Source organism: Canis lupus, chromosome 28 (genome assembly GCF_048164855.1).
Source record: "Canis lupus baileyi chromosome 28, mCanLup2.hap1, whole genome shotgun sequence".
NCBI classification, from domain to species: domain Eukaryota; kingdom Metazoa; phylum Chordata; class Mammalia; order Carnivora; family Canidae; genus Canis; species Canis lupus.
This window is the reverse complement of record NC_132865.1, coordinates 31,251,245-31,277,680: the sequence shown is the minus strand read 5'-3', so window position 1 is coordinate 31,277,680 and position 26,436 is coordinate 31,251,245. Positions and strand designations below refer to the sequence as shown.

The 26,436-nt window shown below is 36.3% G+C and overlaps 1 protein-coding gene across 2 annotated transcripts in view; it reads right to left on the bottom strand.

Annotated features, from left to right (window-relative positions):
- Nucleotides 1-9,843: 9,843 nt before the first annotated feature.
- The window catches only part of CA8 (carbonic anhydrase 8), an 85,275-nt gene continuing 68,682 nt past the window's right edge, over nt 9,844-26,436 (bottom strand). For both annotated transcript variants that reach the window (XM_072804535.1, XM_072804536.1), the window contains exon 9: nt 9,844-10,865. The gene's annotated coding sequence lies outside the window, so the exon portion shown is untranslated. The remainder of the gene's footprint in view (nt 10,866-26,436) is intronic.

Below are 26,436 nucleotides of genomic sequence, written 5' to 3'. Positions count from 1 at the left end.
ATACTTTTTAAACATATTCACTCTTCATTCCAGAGTATGGCTTCCCTCCACAAATTATTTCATCATCTCCCTTCAAGTATTTTGATATTCAGGCACCTATTTGAGGTTGATCCTTCCTAAGGACTATAGCTACTTTTAGTGCCCAGGATGTGTGAAGGTGAAAAATGATGAGAGGAACCTCAGGAGATTTTGCCTTAGGAAGTAAGAGGTCCATGACTGTCTGTGCGGAAGCCCAGGTAGAGCCAGCCGCCATGAAACTGGTGATCCTTCCAAAAAGGCAGAAGTGAGTGATAAAGAAGAGAAGGAAGGGGACTGCATTGGGCAGTCCTGTTCCAGTGTCCCAGGGTTCTTGGCCACTGGTGGTAGAGTGCCTCTTTCATCCATGGACACACAGACCTGCCAACCATCACTAGGAGAGCAGAACCATAAGGATGGTCCATTCCAATCTCATGACAGAGTTAATATATATCATAACAAGACAAGACAATGAAAACACTAGTTTCTTTAGCCTTTATATTGTACTCAGTGTCATGAAAAGTTTTTATTTGCTAGTTTGTCACAGGAATATTAAAGGTTAGAGAAAACCCACCTCTTCGTGTTCTGACCAAGAAATGAAAACCTGGAACTGGTTATCAATCATCTTGGATATGAAATGGGATCTGGAGAGATCTATGTAGTCTTGGTATGCAGAGAGGCTGAACACAGAGGTGTATACTCTGCAAAGTCTCCAGAAAGACTGAAGAATGGATTGGCAAGCTGAGGTTGCCAGGCAGCCTTTGCACTTAATGCCTGTCATTCTACAAACACAAGGATTGTTCTGACCCATTCATCACTATATCCCTATCACCTAGCACAATGCCTGGAACTTGTAAAATGGCATAATAAACAGTTATTGGACAAGTAGATACATCTTTTATATACTATCAAAACAACTATAGTGTAAAAGGGATTCTCTAATGTCTTAGACATTCCTGTAAGTGATGCGTAATAACACCAAACGCCCATTCATATATTCCCAGGAGCACCGAAGTCTTAAAAACGAACAATTTAAGATTTAAATCTTGAGACCCAAAGACAAAGAAACTGATACCCAATGAGATTAAGTACATTGCCCAAGGTCACACATCACTGGCAGGCTCAGACTCAGAATTCAAATCAAGGAGCCTGGCTTTCGTCTATGCCTTGAACCTCTTGAATGCCTGACCATCTGACCACACGATATGATGTGAGCACATAACTTGGAGTCATTCCAAAACCCTGCCCAGAGAATGGTGTTATGAATACCACCTTGAATTATCTAAGGTACTGACCCGTATCTACTACAGCCATTACTGTGGGTCTAGCTTCACTGAAATTCTTTGTTCTTCTTGTGAAGTCTTCACAGCTCCTCTCATTCATGTACCTGCCCCAGGTGTGTTATCTTGTGAAATGTCACTTTCTACTTGAAGGCCCTGTTTTCCCTCCCTTTGGCTATGCTGGGGCTTCCTTTCCACTCATCAACTGGAAGACATGTGCCACAGCTTCCTATTCCTGACTTTCCCATCTCATAGAGTAATGGTGGGAAATAATGCTGTTGAGGCAAGTCTGTCTTGTTAAGAGTATCGTGCAACACATTGGAAATATTCTAAAGGAAATCAAAAATACAAAAAAAAACATCTGCATTAGATGCAGAGGTCTGACCATAGGTACTTGACATATTTTTTTTTCTTTCTGGTCAAAAACAGGAAAGAAAGTTTCTCTTGGCTAAATCAAAGGATAGAATCAAGAAACTCCAGAAATCAATTATGTCATCCTCTCTAAACAGTTTTTAAAAGGTGATTTATAAAGAGAGAAAAAAAAAGTTTCTTCTGGCTTCAACACTGTCTGCCTACTTTGAACTAACTCCTATAATAGAGGGATTACAATGTAAGATACATTTAATACAAATGTATGAGAATATAAAAATACAGACCAATTGTCAATAACCCAGAAGAAAGAAAACTTCTCCAAAAATAGTACTGAAAATATGTATCATCCTGCCAAAGATGTATAAGTTAGCAACTATGTATCCTATAGTCTCAAGGAGGCTCTGAGAACAGAGGGACGCAAGACTGGAACCCAAGGGTCAGACCTGCAGTGAGAAATATAATAGGAGTAATCAATTTCATAAAATACTCTCAAATATGTGGTTTTGTTCAAGGACTAGTAGTAATAATGGTCCTAACCTATGTGTGATGTACCATTCCTGGAGCTAACTGCTCACCTGCTACTTGTCTCACACAAGACAGTACCACTTAGGACATTTTCTCACACTTCCATAAATGAGAAAATCACCTCCTTGGTGCTCTGAAGTATTAATTTCTCTTCCTGGGAAGACCAATCTACTCACAAGAAGAACTATAGTTACATTTCCTTTGCGGGGACTTAGAAAATAAAAACCTCTGGAATTATAGGTTTCTTTGACCTGGTCTCTGCTTTTTCCAGACTGCCTTACATTTCTGGTTATGGGTGAAGGCTGAGCTTGGTCATCTTGACTATTGAGCCTAAGACCAGAGGCCACAAAGCCATCATAAAACCCTTCAGTAGACTTGCATATGAATTATTTTAAGTGCTTCAAATGTATTTATTGAGTATTTGTAACTATTTCATATGAAAATAATTTCTAAGTATGAATAGAAAAAAGCAGAAGAAATCACGTATATTATAGGAGTTTTTTTGTACTAAGACCATTTCATTCAAATGAGATTCATTCAAAAAAGTATTCATAAGGAAATTTATTTAATATGACTAAAATTTGAAGGGATCAATTTTCATCTCTGTCTTGTGCTACAATAATACTGTAGTTCTCCTTTATGCCATAAAGAAGCATCTTTATGTTATAAAAGATAACATGTTTTTCATGCAATGTATAGACTTTAATCTGCATTTTAAGAAAATCCCTTTGGGCCAGATTCTAATACAATTTCACAGGAAAATTCCTATTGAGGCTGACTGAATTCCAATATAATTTGAAAGCAATTAAAGTTTATCAAAGGAATTATGCAGTAGAGTTATTCTGGAAATGAATCAGGCCCAAAGGCAGTAAAACAAGCATATTAGGTCTTTGGAGTAGCTGAGAAATTTCTTAAGTTCTATTCACTTACTAAAACTATAGTGTTCCAGTGGAAGGAGGGAGGACAAAGGCTTATAAGGCAGTTTTATACAGATTCATTTAGTTTCAGAAACTGAAAAGTTTCTTAAAACTCGATAATGTCATTTCCAAATGGGCATTCCTGTACAACATGAAGTAGAAAACTTCTAGTATGCTTTAATAAAACACAATCTAAGCCTGATACAACACAAAATTTCCAATTAAAATCCTTTATTCTGCGTTGTTTTTATCTTTCTCAAAAATGTCTGAGGGGTCATGTTTCACCACCTCACTACCTCAGTGAGTGCCAGTTAAGACTTTCACACAAAAGTAACACCGGAAACAACTCTAAACAAAGGAAGGGAACATAGAAAAGAAGGAAAGAATGTTTCCGAGTGCATATCCTTAGGGGTCGCATTACATCATTGGTGTACAATACCTCATCTTTTCATAACATTCTATATACTATTAATTAAATTTAATTAATTATAGGCTGCTTTTTATCATAGAAGTATTTGCTATATTAGTTATGTTCTAAAAGAAGAATAGATTCTAAGGAAAATGAGATTTATCAGGAATCTATGCACATCCACCCTAGGATTAAGTTTGTAGAGTTAAAACTTGAAAATCATCAGCACATGCTAGTTACCTGCTTTTAATTAGTCGGATAAATGGAGAAAGAAAATCTCAGAGTAATTAACTCAATAAGTTAATGACCAATATTATGTCCATCATTTCATTTTAAGAAATTTTACCAAAAACCACAAGTCGACCCTCAATCACAATGATGATATTTGACACAAAATTCTGAAAAATATGCTCCCTCAAGTGAAAATTCCAAAAGGGAACTGATAGCCAGACATTTCAAGCAATACACTATCTTAAGTGAGAGAAAATTATATACAGAATGACAACATGAGGAGCTCCACAGACCTGCTCTCCAGCAAAACAACCATAACTGATAGAATTGGGGGGAAAAAAAGAAAAGAAAAAAAAAGAGAAAGAAATTAAAAGTCTCAAAAATTTTCTAAGGACATACAGCAAAAAAAGAAGCATTTAATCAAGAAAATCTACATCTCAGTAAGAACAGTAAGAATATTTGGAATTTGAGCCATAAACCCATTCCTTCCCTTCCCTTACACCAGGCTTAGCATGATTAAATTTCCACTCATGGTGGAGATGAGCAGGAAGATGGGGCTCCCTCTCAATTCCCAATCAAGGAACACCAAAAAAGTTGCAGAGGCTAAGCCCTTGAAGACTCCAGCCAAGGGCTCACAGGCCCCTTTCTTCTACAGCCCCCACTAACAGAGCAGAGGTTCTACGCCAAGTAGAGCAAAGTGAGAATCCTGCAGCCTTTGTCATCTTTGTCCCAGCTCACACATACACTGGCAGTTCCATTCTGGGAGAGGCAAGCCACAAAGATCAGAGGCTACTGCCCCTACCCAGAGCCCTATTTGCAAAGCAGGAGTGTCACTCCAGAAGCAAGCCACTGACCCACCCACAGCTCAAGAGCTGAAACTTAAAGATTTTGCCTAGGGCAAGAGGCAGTTGGTAAGAGCAAAGAGCACCAAAACTTTCTCTCAAAGAACTAACTTGATTAGTAACAGAGTCTGGGGAAGTTCAAGCCTAAAGCTGTCTAGAAAACAATGGAGATTCTGATGGCAAGTAATTAAGAGGAGACTATTAATTGTATGAGGATTACAAGTTCAATCACTAGCTAGTTTATCAGAGAGAACCATGGAAAGTGACAGCCAAGAACCCTCCTAGGATGGGAACAAATCTCAAAGCTGACTCAAAACCATTCCAAATTTAATTGAACCAGATGTAAAGAAACTTATATCCCAGGGCATTGTCAAAAACAATGAAGTCAACTAGGAATTAGTGGACCTAACAGCTAGGTGTGTTTGTGAGGCAAAGAGCTTACTGGAGAGATCAAGGAAAGAGACCACAAGAGAGAGTCCTGTTACATCACTGTCATCCCAGGATCACTGTACATATGCCCAGAGTTGCGGTTCTCTGAGGAGCCACATCATAGGCTTCACAGTGCATGGAGTAATAGATGTGATAAAAAAAAAAAAATAGTCCAGTCAAGTCATTAAACAAATAAACAAAGCAAACAACAAAAACAAACAGGGGATGGAATGGATGGAAAGGGGAGAAAGTGAACATAGGATCAGAGAAATATGGGACACTATCAAGTGCACTAACATTTATAGAATGGGAGTATTAGAGAAAGAGAAGGGAGAGACACAGAAAAAAAAATTAAAGAAGCAATGAACAAAAACATCCAAATGTGATTAAATACTAATCTACATACCTAAGAAGCACAACAAACTCTAAGTAAGATAAACACAGACAGATCTACACTCAGACACATCATAATAAGAATAATACGTAGGGGTACATGGTTGGGATCCTGGGGTCCGGAGATCAAGTCCCGCATTGGGTTCCCCACAGGGAGTCTGCTTCTCCCTCTGCCTATGTCTCTGCCTCTCTCTGTGTGTCTCACGAAGAAAGAAAGAAAAAAAAAAGAAATAAAGAAAGAAAAGAAGAAAGAAGAAAGAAAGAAGAAAGAAAGAAAGAAAAAAAGAAAGAAAGAAAGAATGAAAGAAAGAAAGAAAGAAAGAAAGAAAGAAGAAAGAAGGAAGGAAGGAAAGAAAGAAAGAAAGAAAGAAAGAAAGAAAGAAAGAAAGAGAAAGAAAGAAAGAAAGAAAGAAAGAAAGAAAGAAAGAAAGAAAGAAAGAAAGAAAGAAAGAAAGATGGGTAGGAGGAGAGGGCAGGTAACAGGAAAGGCAAAAAAAAAGAATAATTTGACAGTAGCAACATAAAAATGACTTTTCATATAGAAGGGAACCCCATTAAATTTAATGGCTGACATCTCATGAGAAACAATGGAAACAGTGGAGGCCAAAAGGCAGAGATATCATATTCAAAGTTCTAAAGGAAAAAAAAATTGTCAATCAAGAATCTTATTTACAGCAAACTATATTTTACACAAAGGTAAAATAAATACATTCCTACATAAGCAAAAAGAATTTGTTGCTAGTAGGCTTGCCTTACATAAAATTCTTCAGTGTGAAACACAGTGACCCCAGACAGTAATATGAATCCACACCAAAAACCAAAGACCACTGGTAAAAGTAATTAGGTAACTATAAAAGACAGTGTAAGTGCATATTTCTTGTGTCTCTTATTTGAAAAGCAATTGTATAAAACCGTATTACATTTGACAATAACATAGCTGAAGACAAAGTAAGAAAATGACACATGGGGTCCCTGGGTGGCTCAGGGATTGAGCGTCTGCCTTTGGCTCAGATCATGATCCTGGGGTCCTGGGATCAAGTCCCATATCAGGCTTTCTGCGTGGAGCCTGCTTCTCCTTCTGCCTGTATCTCTGCCTCTCTCTGTGTGACTCTCATGAATAAATAAAAATTAAAAAAAAAGAAAGAAAATGACACAGATGGCAATATGAACGCACAAGGCCAAATTAAAAGAACCAGAAATGATAAATAAGAAAGCTAATATAAGAAATTGTATGAATAAGAAATTCTACTTGTCCTTCCTTTGCCTAACTGCTTTAATAGACAATTCTATAAAATGATGATCATAACAATGTGTTGTTCGGCTTGTAGCATATATGTATGTAATATATAAAACAATAGTAGCACAAAAGGAAAGGAGAGAGAATAGAGAAATATAGAGGTGATATTTCTGACCTCACTGTAATCAAGTTAGTATAAATCTAAAGCAGATTCTGATGAATTACATGTATATGGTAAGCTCTATGGGGTGCCTCAGTGGCTCAGTTGGTTAAGTATGACACTCTTGACTTTGGCTCAGTTTGTGATCACAGGGTCGTAGGATTGAGTTCTGCTTCAGGCTCTGAGTTCAGCATGTAGTCTGCTTGGGATTCTTACCTCCCTCTTCTTCTGCCCCTCCCTCTGCTCACACTCTTTAACAAACAAACAAACAAGCAAACCTTAAAAATATGTATATGGTAAGCTCTAGAGGAAGCACTAAGAAAATAAAATCCAAAGAAAGTAAAAGAAAAAAAATCATTAAGGCAATTGAAATAGTACAATGGAAAATATTCACTTAATGCAAAAAAAAAAAAAAAAGAAAAGAGAAAAAAGACCATTAAGGAGGGCTAGAACAACAACAAAGACATGAGACCTACAGGAAACAAAAAGTAAAATGGCATGGTGGGCACATATCTAACTATATCAACAATAACACTAAACGTAAATGGGTTAAACAATCCAATCAAATATCAGAGCTTGTTAGGCTGCATGAAAAAAACAAGATCCAACTTTAAATGTCTACAGGAGACACACTTTAAATTCAAAAATACAAATAGACTGAAAGTATGAGAATGGAAAATACAAATCATGCAAATAGCAACCATAAGAAAACTGCAATGGCTATACTAATATCTTACAAGGTACTTTTTAAAGGAAAAAAAATGTTTTTAGAGATAAAGAAAAACATTTTATAATAATAAAAGGATAAGTCCTTCAGAAAGATATAAAAATTACAAACATGTATGCACCTAACAACAGAGTCCAAAATGCCTAAAGAAAAAGTTGACAAATGAAAGGAGAAGTAGATAATTCAATAATAATAGCTGGAGCCATCAATATCCTATTTTCAATAATAGAAATAGGAAGATCAACAAAATATAATACTTGAACATCACACACCAACTAGACTTGACAGACATCTATAGAACACACCAACAGCAGTATATTACACATTCTTGCCAAGTGCACATAGAACACATTCCAGGATAAACCATATGCTAGCCCATAAGACAAGCCTCAACAGATTTAAAAGAATTGAAAACATGCAGAGTAAGTTCTCTGACCACAATGGAGAGAAATTACAGATCAATAACAGCAATTTGGGAATTCATAAATATATGAGAATTAACCAACACAAACCTAAATAATCATTAAATCAAGAAATCACAAGGCAAATTAGGAAATACTTTGAGATAAAAGAAAGCAAAAACATAGCTAACAAAACTTATAAGATGCAACAGAAAGCAATGCTTAAAGAAAATTTTACAACTGTAACTGGCTTTATTAAAAAAAAAATCTCCAACCAATAACTTAATTTTCTACCTTAACATACTAGAAAAATCACAAACCAAACCCAAAGCAAGCAGGAAGGAAATTAAAGATTAAAGAAGAACTTATTGAAATAGAGAATAGAAACACAGTAGAGACAACCAAGAAAATCAAACGCTGGTCAGTCTTTGAAAGGATTGAAATTATTGGCAAGCCTTTCACTCAAATGACCAACAAGTGGAAAAAAAAGTCTCAAATCCTCTTTTTTTTTTTTTTTTTAAGATCAAATCATCTAAATTGACAAACCTTCTGAGGACAGTATTACTTTACACAGCATCAGGTACATTAATTACCATGAATTAGAGGCGCTTTTAGATGTGTAAGCTATGTGGAAAAGCACTTCAGTTTGTTGCTTTTTTTCCTGTTAGGTAAACAATTCCACCCTAAATTACATTTCAAGATTCGTGAAATGTGTCATTTATCCCTAGTTAACTCTTTCCCCCAACACAGACACACACACACACACACACACACACACACACACACACTTTGGCCTCGGGAGGCTCCCTCCTCAATTTCAGGACCCATGACATACCTTTCACTATTCTTTCGCATGACACCATCAAAACAGAATAGATTGGAGACCAGTTATTTGCACTTCTGTTGATTTACAAATTACGCTTTCAGATTTATTCCTACATAAGCATCACTCTCACCAGCATTCATATTCTGAGCCTGAGGTACGTGTTTCCTAGATTAAAGCTTAGTAAATCTCCACACACACAACCTCACCAATAGACGCCACAAGCTGGATCAAGTAGTTCATTTCAGTCTTTTGACTCAAAAAATACATGGTAAATAAAATTGATTGCTTCAATTAAAAGACAATGGAAGGGAGAATATGGGCAACTAGGTATCTCCCTAACGGTCACTTTGAGTTGTTATGTTTATTCTGTGTTTTTCAGGGACAGCTGGTTGGAGACTCTAAGAAGCACCAGAAATCAAGTCCAAGAAGATCCCTTGGATGCTCAGTACCAACTGTATCAGAGCAGAGGCGGGGGTGCATACTGCTTTCAAGGACCGAATACAGGCTCTCCCAAAAGAATGCCAGGGCATCTTTTGACTGGCTTCTCATCCACAAGAAAATTAAATCTTCAGAGGTCATCTTTGGAGGTCAGCTACAACTGAGGCTAAAGCTACAACCCATGTTTGCATGTGTGTGGCATGCTTTAGTTTGGGAGATAGAAGTTTTTAAATATGCTTCAGTTTTTGCAACCATGCTTTGCCATTTCTTCATTTTTGTATACAAGAAACTATGGAAAGGATGAATCCAGGGCTTCTCTCCGCTTCTCAGGGGCTCTGCCCAATGCTGCCCTCGTGATCCAGGGCTAAGGGCAGACCCCAAACCTTTGCAAGCCCCTGCTTTTCCTCACTCTGCTACCATGCCAGTCCTTTCTCTCCCTGCTCAAGGCTCTACCAGGATCTTCCTTTGCTGCTATTTTCAGGGATACTTGGTGTCCTTTTTATTTGTGTTTAATGCTTTCATTATTACAGCCTCTACCCAACACATGTAAAATCTCACAACACATACTTATTGTACCTGTGTTATCTCTAACTTAAAACATTTTGCATCACAAAATCCCTCCAAATTAGGACTACGAAGTCTTTAGTTTTAGAACAATAAGTATAACAACAAATAACATTTATTAAGTACTTGCTTTGTGCCACTCTACTGCTTTACATAAATTATCTCATTCTGTCACATCTAACTGCTTCTAAGCATATGCTTACATTTGCCAGTAGCACTTAAAATTAATTAAACTAAAGATATTGTTATCTTAGAAAGCAAGGTCTCAATATACTAAAGTAAACTCCATAGAATAAAATATTTTAAGGTCTTACAAAATGTACAGCACTAAATTATTATAGGTTACTATTCAATTTATGTTACTATCATGGAAAATAAAGCATTTCTGGTATGTTGTACCCACTTATTTTTTCTCCAATTTTTATGCCTTTCTCAAACTCCTAGAAACCAGAGCTTCTAATATGTCAAATAAATACAATTAGATTCATACATTCAGTTTGATCCTTTGAGAAATATATAAAGTGATTTTGTTCTTGCATTAACTCCCAAATTCTTTTGCATAATAACCAGCCTGACATTAATTGTGGTATGAGGGCTGAAAAACAACATGAGATACGATTTTTACTAATCTTTCACATTCCATTTTCAAGTCATATGCTGTTCCTGATCAAAACTCTTATTTATTATCAAGAATTACATTATTCTCCAAATGAGTGAATTTTTCTCTTGGAGACAGGAAATGAAGGATCGCTAACACTGGGAATGTATTTTTCCTGTCTCAGTATTAATACATGATATATATTCATATTAATAACAACTCTGAAAACCAGTTTCATTTCTTCTACACATAAGCAATAAACAGTATGTGCAAAATCTGAATCCTAGCAGTAGTGGTGTGGATATAGAATATTGGGTTTCCTTTGAATGTACAGCCATTTCTAATATTTCATTAGAGCAAGTGTACAGGCAACTGTCACAGATGTCCATCAAAGCTGGATTAGATGAAGACAAACAATGCAGGCTTTGAGGATAAACTGAAGCTGCAGCTCAAAAGTTTCCGTTTCTCATCGAAGGGCACTGTGGAATCATTGTCTTCCTCCTTGAGGCAAAGAGAATGAATCAATTATGTTACTGACATCCCTTCATAGCCAACTGAAAAGGCTTTCTTGCAGTCCAACAAGAGACAGTGAAAACCAAAGATTTCATAAGACAATGTGGAAATTTCAAAAATATCTTCACACTCAAGTTTGTAATCTCTGCGTTTTTTCCATAAACTCTGCCATCATTTTATTTCTGTGGCAGAAGCTACTAGGGCAAAATTTCACAGAACTGAGTGTTTTCAACTGAAGGCAATGCTTAAGCTGAACAAAAAATGTATGGAACATGTTTAAGGATAAAATTAAGTTTTAAATTATTGTCATTAATTTCATGTGTATTAATCACAGATGGTAACTGCTTGCACACAGACTTCTTCTTGCCCCCCCCCAAATAACTTTGCAGTCCTACTAAATACATGGATAAATAATAAATACAAAATAATACATGAAACAATGAGCTTTTTTGAGATAGTGCATTTCCCATTTAGGAAAACAAAATCTGCTAAGATTTTAGTTCAAGAACATCTATTCATGTTGCCAACGATGGGAGTGGCAAATCCAACTTTCATACAGTTGCTGCATGGGAACTGTCCAATCCTTTGGACAATAAATACCTATTAAAATTCAGATGCATATATTCTCTGACCTGAAATTATATTCCTAGAAGCTTATCATACAGATAGAACCATCCATCATACAAAGATTTTATATGTAAGGATATTCACTGAAGCAATTAAATGACTTTTCCTGAATAAAGAGGGACATAACAGAGTACTTGAAAAATGGCCACATGTGGTGTGTGTGTGGATATATTTCACATACACATACATGTGTCTGCCCATGTATGCATGTGTACATATAGATACAGGCAACTTCTGGAACAATTTATTAGAAAGTATTTGTAATGCTGGGGTATATTTTTCCAAACTACATTTCAAAGATAGTTGAGTCATAATCAAATCTTTACAATCTCAGAACTTTAACGGTAAAAATAGGACTTTGTGTGTATATTTGACAATTACAACCAAGCAAATTGTAACTCAAGGTGACTCACATGAAACTGATGACCAAAATTGTGAGGCCACAGCATTTTGAAGCTAAAATAAACCTAAAGGTCATGATGTAAGCATTTTCTGCAAAAGAAAAATAACCTGGAGTCCCCCATTTTGTAAATGTGTTCTGCATAACTAAAAATCAGTTGGAAAAAAATGAAAGTATGTTAAAAAATCTGTGGAAACCGTGGTCAAATACAGTAATATATGGTTCTTCCATACAAGACCATCTCCGAGTCTTGACATGCTTATGTGCACTGTAAATCTCCAAGAGGAGACTAATAAATCTATGAATCCCCAACTCTGTTGACAATCAGCTCTTGACTTAACAGACACCTTAATGGCTATCTTATTGGCTCTGCAGAACACATTTGGAAAAGGCTAGTCTACAGGCACATATATTCCCAGTTTATGAAAGTAATGAAATTTCATTTTAAGAGTATATGAAATCATTCTAAAAATTTAACTACCGTGGTTCCAAACATCAATTAAACAAAAGATAGTTAATATGCAGTCTCCCTAATCATACAAATGCAAGTCTTAGCCCAATGCATTTTAACACTGTACATCCAAAATGCAACAGATGCACATGCTCATTGGTGTCTCATTCATTCTGAGGTTCTAAGGGTCTGATGTAAATGGTTCTCAACAGGTGCCAAGTGAATTCTAATCTATCAGAGTGTGGACTCTCCTGGTGAATTTAGTACTCACTCTGCTAAAATCTCCCTTAAGAAGAAAGTAAAGATAATAATGTCCCATGCTTACTGGACTTTTTCTCCTCTATAAGGCACTGTGAGGATGATCTTTCTATTAGCTCCCCCCAAAAATGGATGTTTGACCTTGTTCACTGCAGAGACTGAGTTACTTGGGGAAATATTTCAATCAATCACAACCTGGAATATGGATTTGGAATCAGAGAAATGGATGTTCAAATCCCAGCTGCCACAAACTTTCTGTCAGATTTTAGGTAACCTACTTGCCCCTTCTGAGCTTCAGATGATAGCTGAACCAGATACAATCTTCATAGGGTTCATATAGAGATTGTAGTGAGACAACAAATAAAACATGACAACAGTGAGTCCCAGGCACATAACTGAGCTACTAATGAGGATTTCAGCTGATTTACAACATTTTACTAGCTGAAAATTGAACTACACCATGGCCTATTATTTTCCATAGCATGTGTTCAAAATTTACTTTTCAGAATTTCAGAGAAAGTTTTTATGGGATGAAATTATATTTGATCTCATTTGCACTCTGTTCCCAAAGTCCAAAGCAGTATCTGACCATAGCAAACATTGCAAAAAATGTGTGTGTATGCACTTGCATGTAAATACATTAAAAAATATAACAAAAGGACAGTGGCAACTTTATTATATAATTTTATTTAATTTTTAAAATCCGTATCAAAATTACACATTCATATAATAGGTTAAAGAGCTCTAAAAGGTTTCTTATGAAAACTAGCAGGCCCCTGTCTCTTATGCCACCTATTTCCTCAACTCTTTTAACTGATCATTTTATTAACACCATAGAGCTAAATAATGTGATTCAATTTTTAGGATTGTTGACTTTCCCTATGGAGAATGAGGAGGAGTCCCTTCTTCCTTCTGTCAGACACCCTACACACATACACACACCACCTACATGCATATAAACCCTTCCTTCATTCTAACTTTCCAATATGGTTATATAGAATTTTGGCTGGATCAGTTTCTATTATTTCTATTATTGTGATAATGTAAATATTATTCAGAGATGAATTGTGTGTACTAATGTATCATTTTTTCTCTGTACTTTTTTTTTCTCTGGAGTGAATAATTATCTTGGGTTTTTTCCACTATAGTTTTCTATGTATTCAATCCAAAACTACTTCCCAACCATCTGACTCTCAAGACATTAAAGGCATATCATGCAGTCTATCAATTTCATCTTTCTGGAGGAAGTTCTAGAACCTTCTCATTGCTCACATCTGGACTCACAACCTCTATTCCTACAACTCTACTTCTCAGTCATTTCAGGCATCTCCTTTGCTGGATCTCAGTTTCTTGAATCCTCCACCCGTTCTCTCTACTTTGGTGAGGTATATTTTCTAGTACTCCCTAGGAAATAATTTTCAATGACCTTGATTTTAGAAATGACTACTTGAAGTTTGGGTAAAAAACTCTAGGTGAGGTATAATTTTCCCTCAGAATTCATGTTTGACATTCAGCTTCCAGTGTTGATGTTTATTTAGAAGTTCAAATTCCAGGTTCTTTGATTTTGATTTTTTTTTTCTCCCTGTAATTCCTCCCTCAGTGTCTAGAAATTTCACAGTGACACCGGGTGTATTTTGATTAACCGTGCTGGAAATTCAACAGGTCTTTTCAAACTGTAAATGTATGTCCATGAGTCCTGAGAAAATGTTTACATGATTTTGTTGCTGCTACCTCTCCTCCATTGTCTCTGTTCTCTATACTGAGTTTTCCTATTATTCAGATAATGGACCTCTGGACTGCTTCTTTAATTTTCTTAATCTCTGTTTTTGTTTTTTTTTTTTTTTTTTTTTGCTCTACTTTGAGATTTAAGTTCTGCCTTCTGATCCTACCATAAAAGTTTTCATTTTTGCTATCATGTTTTCGATTTCCAAAAGCTTTTTAGAATATTCCTTTTCTTCATAACATCCAATTCTCATTTCATGGTTGCTGTTTCTTCCTTTACCTCTCTAAAGATATTAATGATCACTTTTTTTAATGTTTTTCTTTTCCTAAATATTTATTTCTTATATCTTGTCTTCTTCAGTTTGTTTTGGGCTCTTACATGTTATCCACCTTCTTCAAATGTCCTTAACTGACTGTACCTAAGAATGGGAATGACCACATCAGTATCCTTGGGTAAATACCCAGTAGTGCAATTGCTTAGGAGGGCACTTGATGGGATTAGCACTGGGTGTTATACTATATGCTGGAAAATTGAATTTAAATTTTAAAAAGTAATAAAAAAAAAGAATGGGAATGGCCGCTATTAAAGCAACAACAAACAAAACCAGAGTGGAGGCTCTAAGCACAGAGCAGGCACTTATTCATCTGTCCTGCCTTCACCATAGAATGCACCAGCTGGGCCATTTCATTAAAGAAGTCCCTGGAGTTGCTCAGATTCTCCAGAAAGACCCTTCCATGCCCCTGTCTAAAGAGTAGAGGCCTTTCTGCCAGGGTCCTGAAGGCCAAGTGGGGGAGGAGAGAACATAAGATATAAGGATGTTATTTAATTACCTTATTTTTCAGTGAGGTATCTTGATACTCCATTGCTCCTATGTCCCCTAATAGGGAGACTCTCTCCTCATCAGCTTTTAGCCACTACATATGATTTCAGCCTCCTCTCACTCCAACTTCTAGAGATTATCCATTGCCACCAATTCCTGAGACTTTGACTTTGTCACGTAAACAGGCTTATTCCTCACATCTGCTAAATCTGTTACCTCACAACCATCTGCTTCCAGCTTCCAAAATGTTTTTGCTACTGTCTCTTTTGTTTCTTCTCTCCTTGTAAGTCTGTGCACTTAAAAAAAAAAACTTTCCTGTTATTTCAATGCAATTTGTGGTAGAAACAAAATTAATTGCCCATGTTCAATGGATTATCATTATTTGATACAAAAGTTCCTTTTTATACATTTGTGGACTTTCTCAAGCTTCTACCATAAACTGCATTACTTGATAATCAGAATATAAACTTAATCAGAAAAGAAATAAGACTTGCAATATACCAAGGTAATCAGGCTGACTCACTCCCCTTTGGGACTTCCTCCAAATACCCATTTATGTGTGTGTGTGTGTGTGTGTGTGTGTGTGTGTGTGTGTGTATACACAATAAGAAAGCTTAACTCTAAAAAAGAATGTTCTATTATACAATAATCACTGTTAATAATGAGAACCTGAAGTATGGCCATGTCCTACGCAGTCCTCTAAATCATCTGCTATTTCATTATAATTGTAACAGATGCTATCTTTCACATGTGACTTTTTCTGAACCTTAAATTACTTTCTGTGAAGAGACCCTTGGGAATGGGAATGAGTGCAAATCAAATCACTACTGGGAGAATTTCCTGAAAAGCTATCAAAAATAAACAAACATTTAAAATTAAAAGAAATGATAACAAATAATAAAATAATAAAAAGATACGTATGCACACATGCTCTACTTCTCAGAGGCCACAGCAGGTCCCAGGGCTGACCTAAGTTCTAGTGAGTCTGGCTCAGCTCACTGACAACCCATTAAAGTTTCCCTCTCTAACTAAGATAACTCAGGATAAAATGTCCAAAATAAGAATCTTGTAAGAGGTGATCTCTGGGTGGCTCAGTGGTTGAGCATCTGCCTTTAGCTGAGGGTGTGATCCCAGAGTCCTGGGATCGAGTCCTGCATCAGGCTCCCTACAGGGAGCCTGCTTCTCCCTCTGCCTGCGTCTCTGCCTCTCTCTCTCTCTCTCATGAATAAATAAATAAAATATTTAAAAAAAGAATCCTGTAAGAAATAGGGATATGGGGGTTCCTGGGTGGCTTAGTTGGTTGGGTGTCTGCCTTCAACTCCGGTCATGATCCCAGATCCTGGGATCCAGCCCTGCATCAGTCTCCCTGTTCAGTGGGTAGCCTGCTGCTCCTTCTTCTTCTGCTTCCCCTCCCTTGTGCTCTCCTTCCCTCTCTCAAATAAATAAATAAATAAATAAATAAATAAATAAATAAATCTTTAAAAAAAAAAGAAAGAAAGAAAGAAAGAGAAAGAAAGAAAAAAGAAAGAAAGAAAGAAAGAAAGAAAGAAAGAAAGAAAGAAAGAAAGAAAGAAAGAAAGGAAGGAAGGAAGGAAGGAAGGAAGGAAGGAAGGAAGGAAGGAAGGAAGGAAGGAAGGAAGAAAGAAAGAAAGAAAGAAAGAAAGAAAGAAAGAAAGAAAGAAAGAAAGAAACAGGGACATGTCAGACATGAGGATTCTCTTTCAGAATGGTCTCTTTGTCCTGTACATTAGAGGAACACCTTCTTGGGAAAGTTTTCACATGCTGCTTTAATTTGGAGTTAGCCATGTACCTGATTTACTCCCAACTCTAGGCTGGGAGAGTCTGTGTCTGATTATGTTTATATTTTCACACAGCCCCTAGAATAACACCATACACAGAACAGAAGGTTAAAAATAAATGTCCTTCTATGACAAGAAAGGGTGCATGGCCACCTTTTCTTCCCCCCCCCAACATACCCATTGATAACAACATCAGGTCATGAGGAAGGAAAGTAAAGGGAGAAAAGATGAAGAGAAAGGAAGAGGTCAGGAATGTCCAATGCATCTGAAGATTCAAAGAAAAGAGAGTGAGGAAAATGCCACTGTATTTGGAAAGAGAAGTCAAAGCATATCAGAAATAAGAAAAGGGTGCCAGATTCTTCGACATTATTCTGAAATTACTCTATGGTGCAATAAGTACTGAAATTAGAAAGGAGAAGATTGTCATTATTTACATATGTGATCATGGTCTGCTTAGGAAATTCAAAATAATCAGCTAAAATGTTACTGGAAACTATGTGAAAGGTTAGATAAGAAAGCCAAGGACAAGGGCAGCCTGGGTGGCTCAGCGGTTTGGCGCCACCTTCAGCCCAGGGTGTGATCCTGGAGACCTGGGATAGAGTCCCACGTCGGGCTCCCCTCGTGGAGCCTGCTTCTCCCTCTGCCTGTGTCTCTGCCTCTCTCTCTCTCTCTCTCTCTCTCAAATAAATAAATAAATAAATAAATAAATAAATAAATAAAGTCTTTAAAAAAAAAAGCCAAAGACAAACCTAAGCAATTATTTGATCAATGAAGGAATATTAACCCATAGAAAAATATAATGGAAAATAGCACTAGTCAATATTGATAATGACAGCAGTAGCAATAATAATAGTAAAAAAAAAAGAAAAAATAATAATAGTAATAGTTCACATTTGTTGAACGCTAACCCTCTGCTAAGCACATGCTGCCCATCTACCTTATTTCATTTCACCTGCACATTTCTAGGAGGTATTACTCTTAGTATCTTTACTTCATAGATGAGGACACTGAGGCTGATAGAGTATCATAAATTTACCCAAGTCGTGGAACAGGTGGCGCTGCCGTGCTCCCCACCCAAGGCTGATTCTAGAGCCCAAATGCACATCCCGTAGTAAGTCTAGTGATAAGAGAGAGCCATCCAATGAAAGAAGAACATAAAAATTTTAATAAATACTGACCTATGCATTGGTCCGTGATAGAAATATTCAATACTAAATACTGAATACTATATATTCAATGCAATCCAAATGAAATATTCTGGCAGGGTTTTTTTCTTTTCTTGAACTCTCTTTTTTGCACCCCCTCTTTCTTTTACTCTTTATTTCCATCCTTTTGATAGAATGATCCTCCAGTTTATCTGGAAGAATTAATTGTGTGCATAGCGAGAAAAATTCTGCTGAAGGGACTAGTAAGGGATATTGACCCACCAAATGCTGAAACATACACTAATGTCACCAACACTGTGGGTCATGAATAGGTGGACCCATGGAACAGGAAAGGGACTTCAGGAATAGAACCAAGTAGTCAAGGGATTTAATGCTGCAACATATTTTTTTCCTTTTAGTCAGACGGGTATGGATGAAAAATGTGAAAAGAGGTTATGTTGGTGAAGGTGAGGAGAACTATGGTTAGTGGAAGCATAAATGGACATAACTCCTGTGAAGAGCAATTTGCATATATACATATACATACTATATACTATATATATATACACACACACACGTACACTATAATTGAAACTCTCTGACGCAGTAATCTCATTACTAAGAATTTTAAGGAAATAGATTCATAAATCAACCACAGTAGCATTGATGATATCAAATACTGTAAGTAACCTAAATGTATAATAATAGAGGAACAGCTCAGTAAAATTTTGGTACATTCTTAAAGGTAACTTATTTAAAAGGTAATCATTTATAAGTATGGCATAGATCTACTCAATGGCATAAAAAGATACATTAGTAAGCAGATACAAAAACAGCCTGGGGCACCTGCCTGGCTCAATTGGTAGGGCATGCAACTCTTGATCTCAGGGTTGTGAGTTCAAACCCCGCACTGGATGTAGGCCTACTTAGGAACAACAACAACGATGACGATGACCAGATTCTCCAGGCCACCTGCCTGGCTCAGTCGATAGAACATGTGACTCTTGATCTCAGGGTTCTAAGTTCAAGCCCCATGCTGGGTATAGAGATTACTTAAAAATAAAATAAAATCTCTAAGAAAAAATAAAAGAAAAAGAAAAATAGCCTTAGTTCCTTATGGGAACTTTATATGTCTACATATCCATAGGAGATAAATGTATAAAGAGAGACCGAAAAGACAAAAAAAAAAAAAGACTAAGTTTTCACTGAATACTTACAATGTAGACCAAAAACATGTTAAGCACATTATATCCTCTCATTTTACCTTCACAATCACACTATGAGGTACTTATGGACATCTTTTAATTGATGAAAAAAAATAACTTAGAGAAATTAGTAACTTTTCCAAGATCACACACTAATTTGGTGGAGTCAAAATGGAACCTGAAACATCCCCACTATGCAATGGGGCCTCCACATGCACCCCAGAGCTCGTGACAGCTGTCACTGACAGGAGGGTTTGAGAAATCGCTGCTGCTTCTTTATTTTGTTCTATATTGTTTGAAGTTTCTGTCATGAACGTGTATCATTAAGAAACATGGGAACAATGAACAGAAAAAGAAAGAAATCAAAGGTGAGTCTTGCCACAGCAATTTCAAGAGGTAGATGGAGATGAACACATTTCAAGAAATTGAGGAAGAAAAAGATGAGGAGGAGGTAGAAAGTATATGAGTGATTTAAAAAAATGGCAGAAAGACCTTCTATAAAATATTTAATCAGTGGTGCAAGCATACATACAGATATACATAAAGGGACCAAAAAAAACCTGCATTTTTTTTCTCTTGTCCTGCTTTTATTCTTACTAAGCCCTATACTTCCCCCTGCCCACTACACAGTTAATGTATGCTACCCTTGCAGAGGTCAAGGAGTTAGGGATTTCTTTGGAGTCTTCCAGCACAATAGATAACATCTTAGGAGTGACCAAGCAGGGTCATCATGAACGTTTTCCAAGACCACTGATTCACCAAGAGCCCTGGTTCCAGGGCATTCAGGACTAAAGGGGGACACCTGAACACTCATCTTTGTTCCTGGATGCCGGGGAAGACATATGCACTGGACCACAATCCCCAGTAAAAACACCAGGCCCCAAGCAAAGATGAGATTCACTCTCCTCTCTTCTCCTTTTCCAGTTTCCCAGATACTCCATGTGAATCTGCACTTAATCTTTCTCCAATATACTCTGCTCTCACTTCTTCTTGGCTCGAGTTTGATTTCTATCCTGCGCTAAGCCAAAAACTAGGTTGGCTGGTCCTGCAGGAGCCACTCTGGGTCCTCAGGGATCCAGCCAGCCTCCATCATTAGCATAACCCTTATTATCATAACCCTGTATTTAGCAATATGTTGCCAAATATGAAAACATATGTGTCCTTTCTTCCCAGAAATCTCATTTCCAGGAAATTATCTGAAAAAGATAAGGAGGCAAATATATACAAGGACTACATGACTTTCTGCCCTTTGTTATTTGAAATGTGGTTGTAGTGACAAGAGCTCCGGGTTTGCAGTGAAACCTACCTGGGTCTGAATCCCTGCTCTGCACTTTACTATGACCTTGAGTATGTTACTCAACTTCTCTCAGCCTCAGTTTATCTCTAACATGTCAATCAAAACACAGGCCTCACAGGATCCTTGTGGGGATTAAATGACATAAAATACAGCATCGTGTCCAAACTATAACAAAGCACTCACTCTTTTTCTTCCCACTACTCACTATTATGTGTAACTTAGAATGAATACATAAACTTTAATCAGAACTCTAAGATAAATCATACAGCTTGGTAATTTCTACATTATTCTGCATCAGAGTATCATAAAATATTAAACTTAGCTTTTAAGGTTGTTCAGTAGTAAACCTATGTTATGATACTTTGACACTTTCTCAATCTCAATTAGCAGTAAACCAATTAACAAAACTTTTATACACTACAGTGAGTCACATTTTTCTTTCTTCTTCTCTAATCCCTGGTGTGTTGTAAGGGTGATTGAGTATCTAATTACTTCTTAATTGAATGCACATATTATACATTTTTCACTAGTTCAAGCTTAATGCTTTTAGTCTAGAAATCAAAGTCAATGAAATTAAGTTGAATTGGGATTTGGGCAACTATTATAATGAGAGAAGGTTTGTATTATGTCTAATTATAAGTAAATGTGGATTTTAGCATTATTTCCTATGGAAATATTTCAGGTACAGGAATGTGCCATAACTGACTAATTTAGATGATTAATAACATTGTTATTCTTATTTACAATCTTTTATTCCTCATTACAGTGATTTTATTGTTGGAACCCACTAAATATAATCATTCTTTAAAGAAAAGATACCATTAGAGAATCATTAGTTGTACCAAAATCAGAATGAACATTCACATCTGTAAAAAACGAGATGAGTTTCTCTGCAGCATAAAAGTTATAGGAATTCTCACACGCTGCCAAAAGAAGAGAAATACAAATCTTGGAATATAATTAGTTACATTAACAAAAAAATACTTATTTATGGCAAGCCATAAAAATTTTAGTATCAAAATGGCATTCCAAATTCAGTTAATACGTTATAGAGAGACTATTTCATAAGGAGTTTTTTTTCCCTTTTTGCATTATACAGAAGTAAAAAAAAAATCTGAAGTAGATATTCTCCAACAACAAAGGTTTGCTTGCTTCTTTATATAGATGAGGAGACCAACTATCTGAAATAACTGAGTTGAAGACTTCTTCCGGCAGTTGACTGACTGGATTAAGCAATTTATTAAGGTTCAGTTCAACTCCGTGTTTCCAAGATGTCCTAAAAAGATTTTCTGTAGACAAGCCCTAAAGACCTTTAGGAGTGTCTAACCACTGAAAGTACAAAAATGCAGAAATTTTGAAGGGGGTTAAAGAAACATTGTAATAGAAAATGGACTTATACAAAACCAATGTGGTTTTCTTGTTTTAACAACTAATTTATTTTGAGAATGTGTTACCAACCTAGTGGCAAATTTCTTGACTGGAGAAACTTCCCCATCACCTAAGAAAGACATCAGGTTCTGCCCAAGGTACTGGGTATTATCTAGATTATTTAGCTTTATATGTTACCAAAACAAGTTTTAACCGTACTGTTTGTCCAATTAAAACTGAAATAGCCAAAAAAAATAAGGCAAACTTAGACACACACACACACACACACACATCCAAGACCTTGCAGTTAAATGAATAACTTTTTATGGCAAATTTTTACTAGAAATATTTTAAAATATGTTGTTTCTCACATTTTTTAAAAAAGATTTTATTTATTTATTCATGAGAGACAGAGAGACAGAGAGGCAGAGACATAGGCAGAGGAAGAATCATGCTCCCTATGGGGAGCCTGATGTAGGACTCAATCCCAGGACTCTGGGATCATGCCCTCAGCCAAAGGCAGATACTCAATCACTGAGCCACCTGGGTATCCTTGTTTCTCACCCTTTGAGGGTCATGTCAATATCCAACTTTCTCTTGCATGGTTTCTTCTCTATTTTACCCTTTTCCCTTCTTCAAGAGATGGCTTTTATCCCTAATAAAGAGGTCTGGGGTAGATTCCTCCACATCATCATGCCATAATTCTTTCCTCACCCTCATGCCATTTCATTTCCATGCTGAGATTTCAGATTCCCTAGGTTTAGCTATAATGTAAGAAATTTGCTATATATAATCATCAGGACCATAACTATTGCATAAAGAAATGAAAATATTAAAAAGAAGACTTCAGGGATCCCTGGGTGGTGCAGCGGTTTAGCGCCTGCCTTTGGCCCGGGGCGCGATCCTGGAGACCCGGGATCGAATCCCACGTCGGGCTCCCAGTGCATGGAGCCTGCTTCTCCCTCTGCCTGTGTCTTTGCCTCTCTCTGTGTGTGTGTGTGTGACTATCATAAATAAATAAAAATTTAAAAAAAAAAGACTTCAGTCATTCTCTCATGCTTCTATATTAAGTATCAGTAGATCTAATGCAGATAGGTTTTCCAAACCCCATTTTCAAGAGACTCTGCACCTTAAGAGTGGACATTTCAATCATATGCCAAGAAGAGTAACTTTCATTATGGATGGCAATAATAAACTACAATACCATCATCAAACTCCAATGGCAGATGCTGCCAATTAGTCATAGCACTCCATCCCCCTATACTCATAGGTGGATTCAGTATTCTTTTCAACCAAGCACAGCTAACAGACAAGTTTGACTTCACCACATCATCCAGGTCTTTTATTTTTATAAATCTTTAAAAAATAATCCTATGTAGAAGAGAGGGGGGATGCTCTTGTGTCAGTCTATGTGAGAGACAGGGCTAACTTCATGGGATGTGATGTTGGGGATGGAGACACAGAGACAGATTTGGGAGTTATCAGAAGGCAAATCTCAAAACCAGATGATAAACTGGAAATGTGAGGTGAGGTGAGGAAAAGAGTTGTCAAGTATTACTTGTGTTTCTAAGAAAACTGGAAAAGAGCCAGTTCTGTGGAGCAAGATCATAAATTCACTCTTTTATATACTGAGTTTAAGATGTCTCTGACACATCCAAAGAAAAAGTCATATGTATTTAACACTAGAACTTAATACAGAGACCTAGTCTTGGCCTATAAATGCATGGGTCATCTGCATTTGGTGGGAATAGAAACTGTAGGTATGGATAAGACCTATAAAGAGAGCATGCCTCAGGCTGAGCTGTGAGGACTCTTAACAGTAAGTGGCCTCCATGAAGGTCCATTTGAGTGCTGAACTTTTATACTTCCCCAGGTTGAGGATGACTGCTTTCCTAAATCTCTGTAAACATCATGAAAAAAAAAGAGAAACTTGAGAGAATAGACAGCAAATAAACGAGGAGGAAATGGAAATGAGTGCCTCTTTATGAATATGGTTTTCTTAAGAACTAGTTTTCTTAATAACTAAAGCTAAAAAATTGATTTGAGGAAATTACCAAAAATGAGCACCAAAGGCATGATGCCAAAGGCATAAGAGAAAATGTTTAAAGAAGATAACCTGCTCTTGGTAATTTTCTTATGAAAAATATAGCCTCTAGGTTTAAAATCGTGAAACCTACCATATTTAAGATATCAGATATATGAATGTTGAGCATACAGGTTGACCCATGACTACAAATAAAATGTTCTCTTTTCTTCTTCCCAAAAACAATTTTGTTTGAATTCAGAGGGAGAAAAAAACTAAATCATTCTTCAATTTTTATCCACAGCAAATCATTAACATTTCTAAAACATTAAAAAAAAAAGGAAAAATATAGAAGTGGTGATTATTTTCCTTGTTGAGTAATCTTGAAGAAATGCCTATACAACTTTGATGTTTTTCCTTCTTGGGTTAATAACAATTTTTATATCACATAATCAAAACATAATATAATAGGTTGAGCACCCTTGATATTTTGGCCTTTTCCTGAAATCATTTTGAAATCCTTTAGGAAATCCATTCCATTTTCAAGAAATTCTATATGATACAGTAAATAGAAAACAGCTATATACATCGAGTTTTCATTTCTCACCCTAATGCTGTGCATCAAGTTAAATTATTAGAGTGAGGGAAAGTCCAAGTTCTATTGACTGAAAATATGGCTTTGAGCTTTCCATTTGTTTGGGAAGGATAATAGCTTTTCCCTACTTGGTCATTCAGAGTTGACACTCTCCCCCCCTCCTTTTCTAGAATGCCTTATCCTTTTCTAACCTGTAACTCTTTAGGTTATAAAAGAGAACAGATAAGAAACTGACGCTTGCGATAGCGTTATTAAAGCTAAAAAAAGTTTTAATTGCAAAAGTATATTAGGGGGGTGGGGAGAGTTCAACACAGTCAAGGATGGCTTCAAAGACCCAAAAAGAAAAATGAGGGCAAGCCTAACAAAGGGATCTATCAGAGCTGTTTAGTTAATAACCCTCTTTTTTCTTCTTCCTTTACTGTTTTATTTTTTTCCCCAAATTTACTTGGGGGCATACTTAGATTTTTCCCCCCTTTTAAGAGGGGAAGAAAGGAAACTATTTAAAGAGCCCCGTGGCATTGGTTTTACAGAAAATAAATAATTATAATCAAGTATAGTTATTGTACACATGTTCAGCTTAACAATATTTGAGTTACAGGGGAAACAGATAAGTCTTTGAACAGTCAGAAAAGCTTTAAATAATGGGCTAATACTTCATGAAACAAACAGGCAAGTAATCATGTCATCAGAACATAAGTACCAATATTCAGATACCGAGAGTAACAAATAAACTGGACCAAAATTTTGGACTTGTTTTTTGTTTGTTATTATTAAGATTTGGTTTTCACACAGAAAATTCAATGGGTAAAGGATCATTTCATGTCCATTAGCTCCCAGAAATCTGAACTAGTGCTGCCAAACTAAATAATTTCTAGCACCTGGATGGGTTATGTCCTAGTTCTTTAAACAAGTATAAAACCTTACTTCACACTTCTTAAATGGTAATATAAAAAGTCACAGATTATTCATGGAAATAATAAGTCTTGGTTATCAAAGTCCTCCAGATGTCTAGACATGTCATGCAAAAAAAGGGGAAAAAAGTCATTTTAAGTCCAAAAACTAAAGTTATTTTAGTAAGACATAGCTAAAATAAATCTGAATTATTTTAAACATTTTTTTAGAGAACCACCAGAATTTTTTTTTTCCTTTTGAGTTCCAAGAGCTTAAATGAAACATTCATGCATTAAACTCAAAGTCTGACTGTCAAATCATTTCACTTTAATAAAAATTTGAATTACCTGCCTTAGGGCATTATTAAATATCAAATAAAAAGCACACATCCATAAGTCTGATTTCCCAATATAATTTTTATGTAGAACTATGACTAGATTTGTATTACACATTTCAAGATAAAAGGGTCAAAAAATGTGTTCATAGAAGGATGAAGTCAGAACTGGAGTTGCCTTTGAAAGAATTCCTGCATCGTTCTTAGGAAATTTGGGGGAAAGTGACCCCTTTTAAGTTACCTCAGGCACCAAGGTAAGGACACAAATCCTTCTCCTTTTAAAAGACCTAGATCATAATTTAAAGCTTTGAAAAATTATACACTATCTTCCTATCATACAAAGAATATGAGGCATCTGAAATACACATCATCTCACCAACACAACATTTCAGTCTGTGTGCATGTGTGGGAGAGAAAGAAAAGAGTGATGGTTATTTAGATAGTTGGAGAAAGGCAACTCTGGTCTAGGACTAGATATAGATCAAAAATTCAAGATAATAATCTGATTTCATAAAAAGTGTCATTTACAGTTACTGATATTCACAGAGTACACTAAACCCAGACTGGAGGAATTAATAAATTCACATTCACCAAACCTCACTGCACCTCCCCGCCTGCCCCTC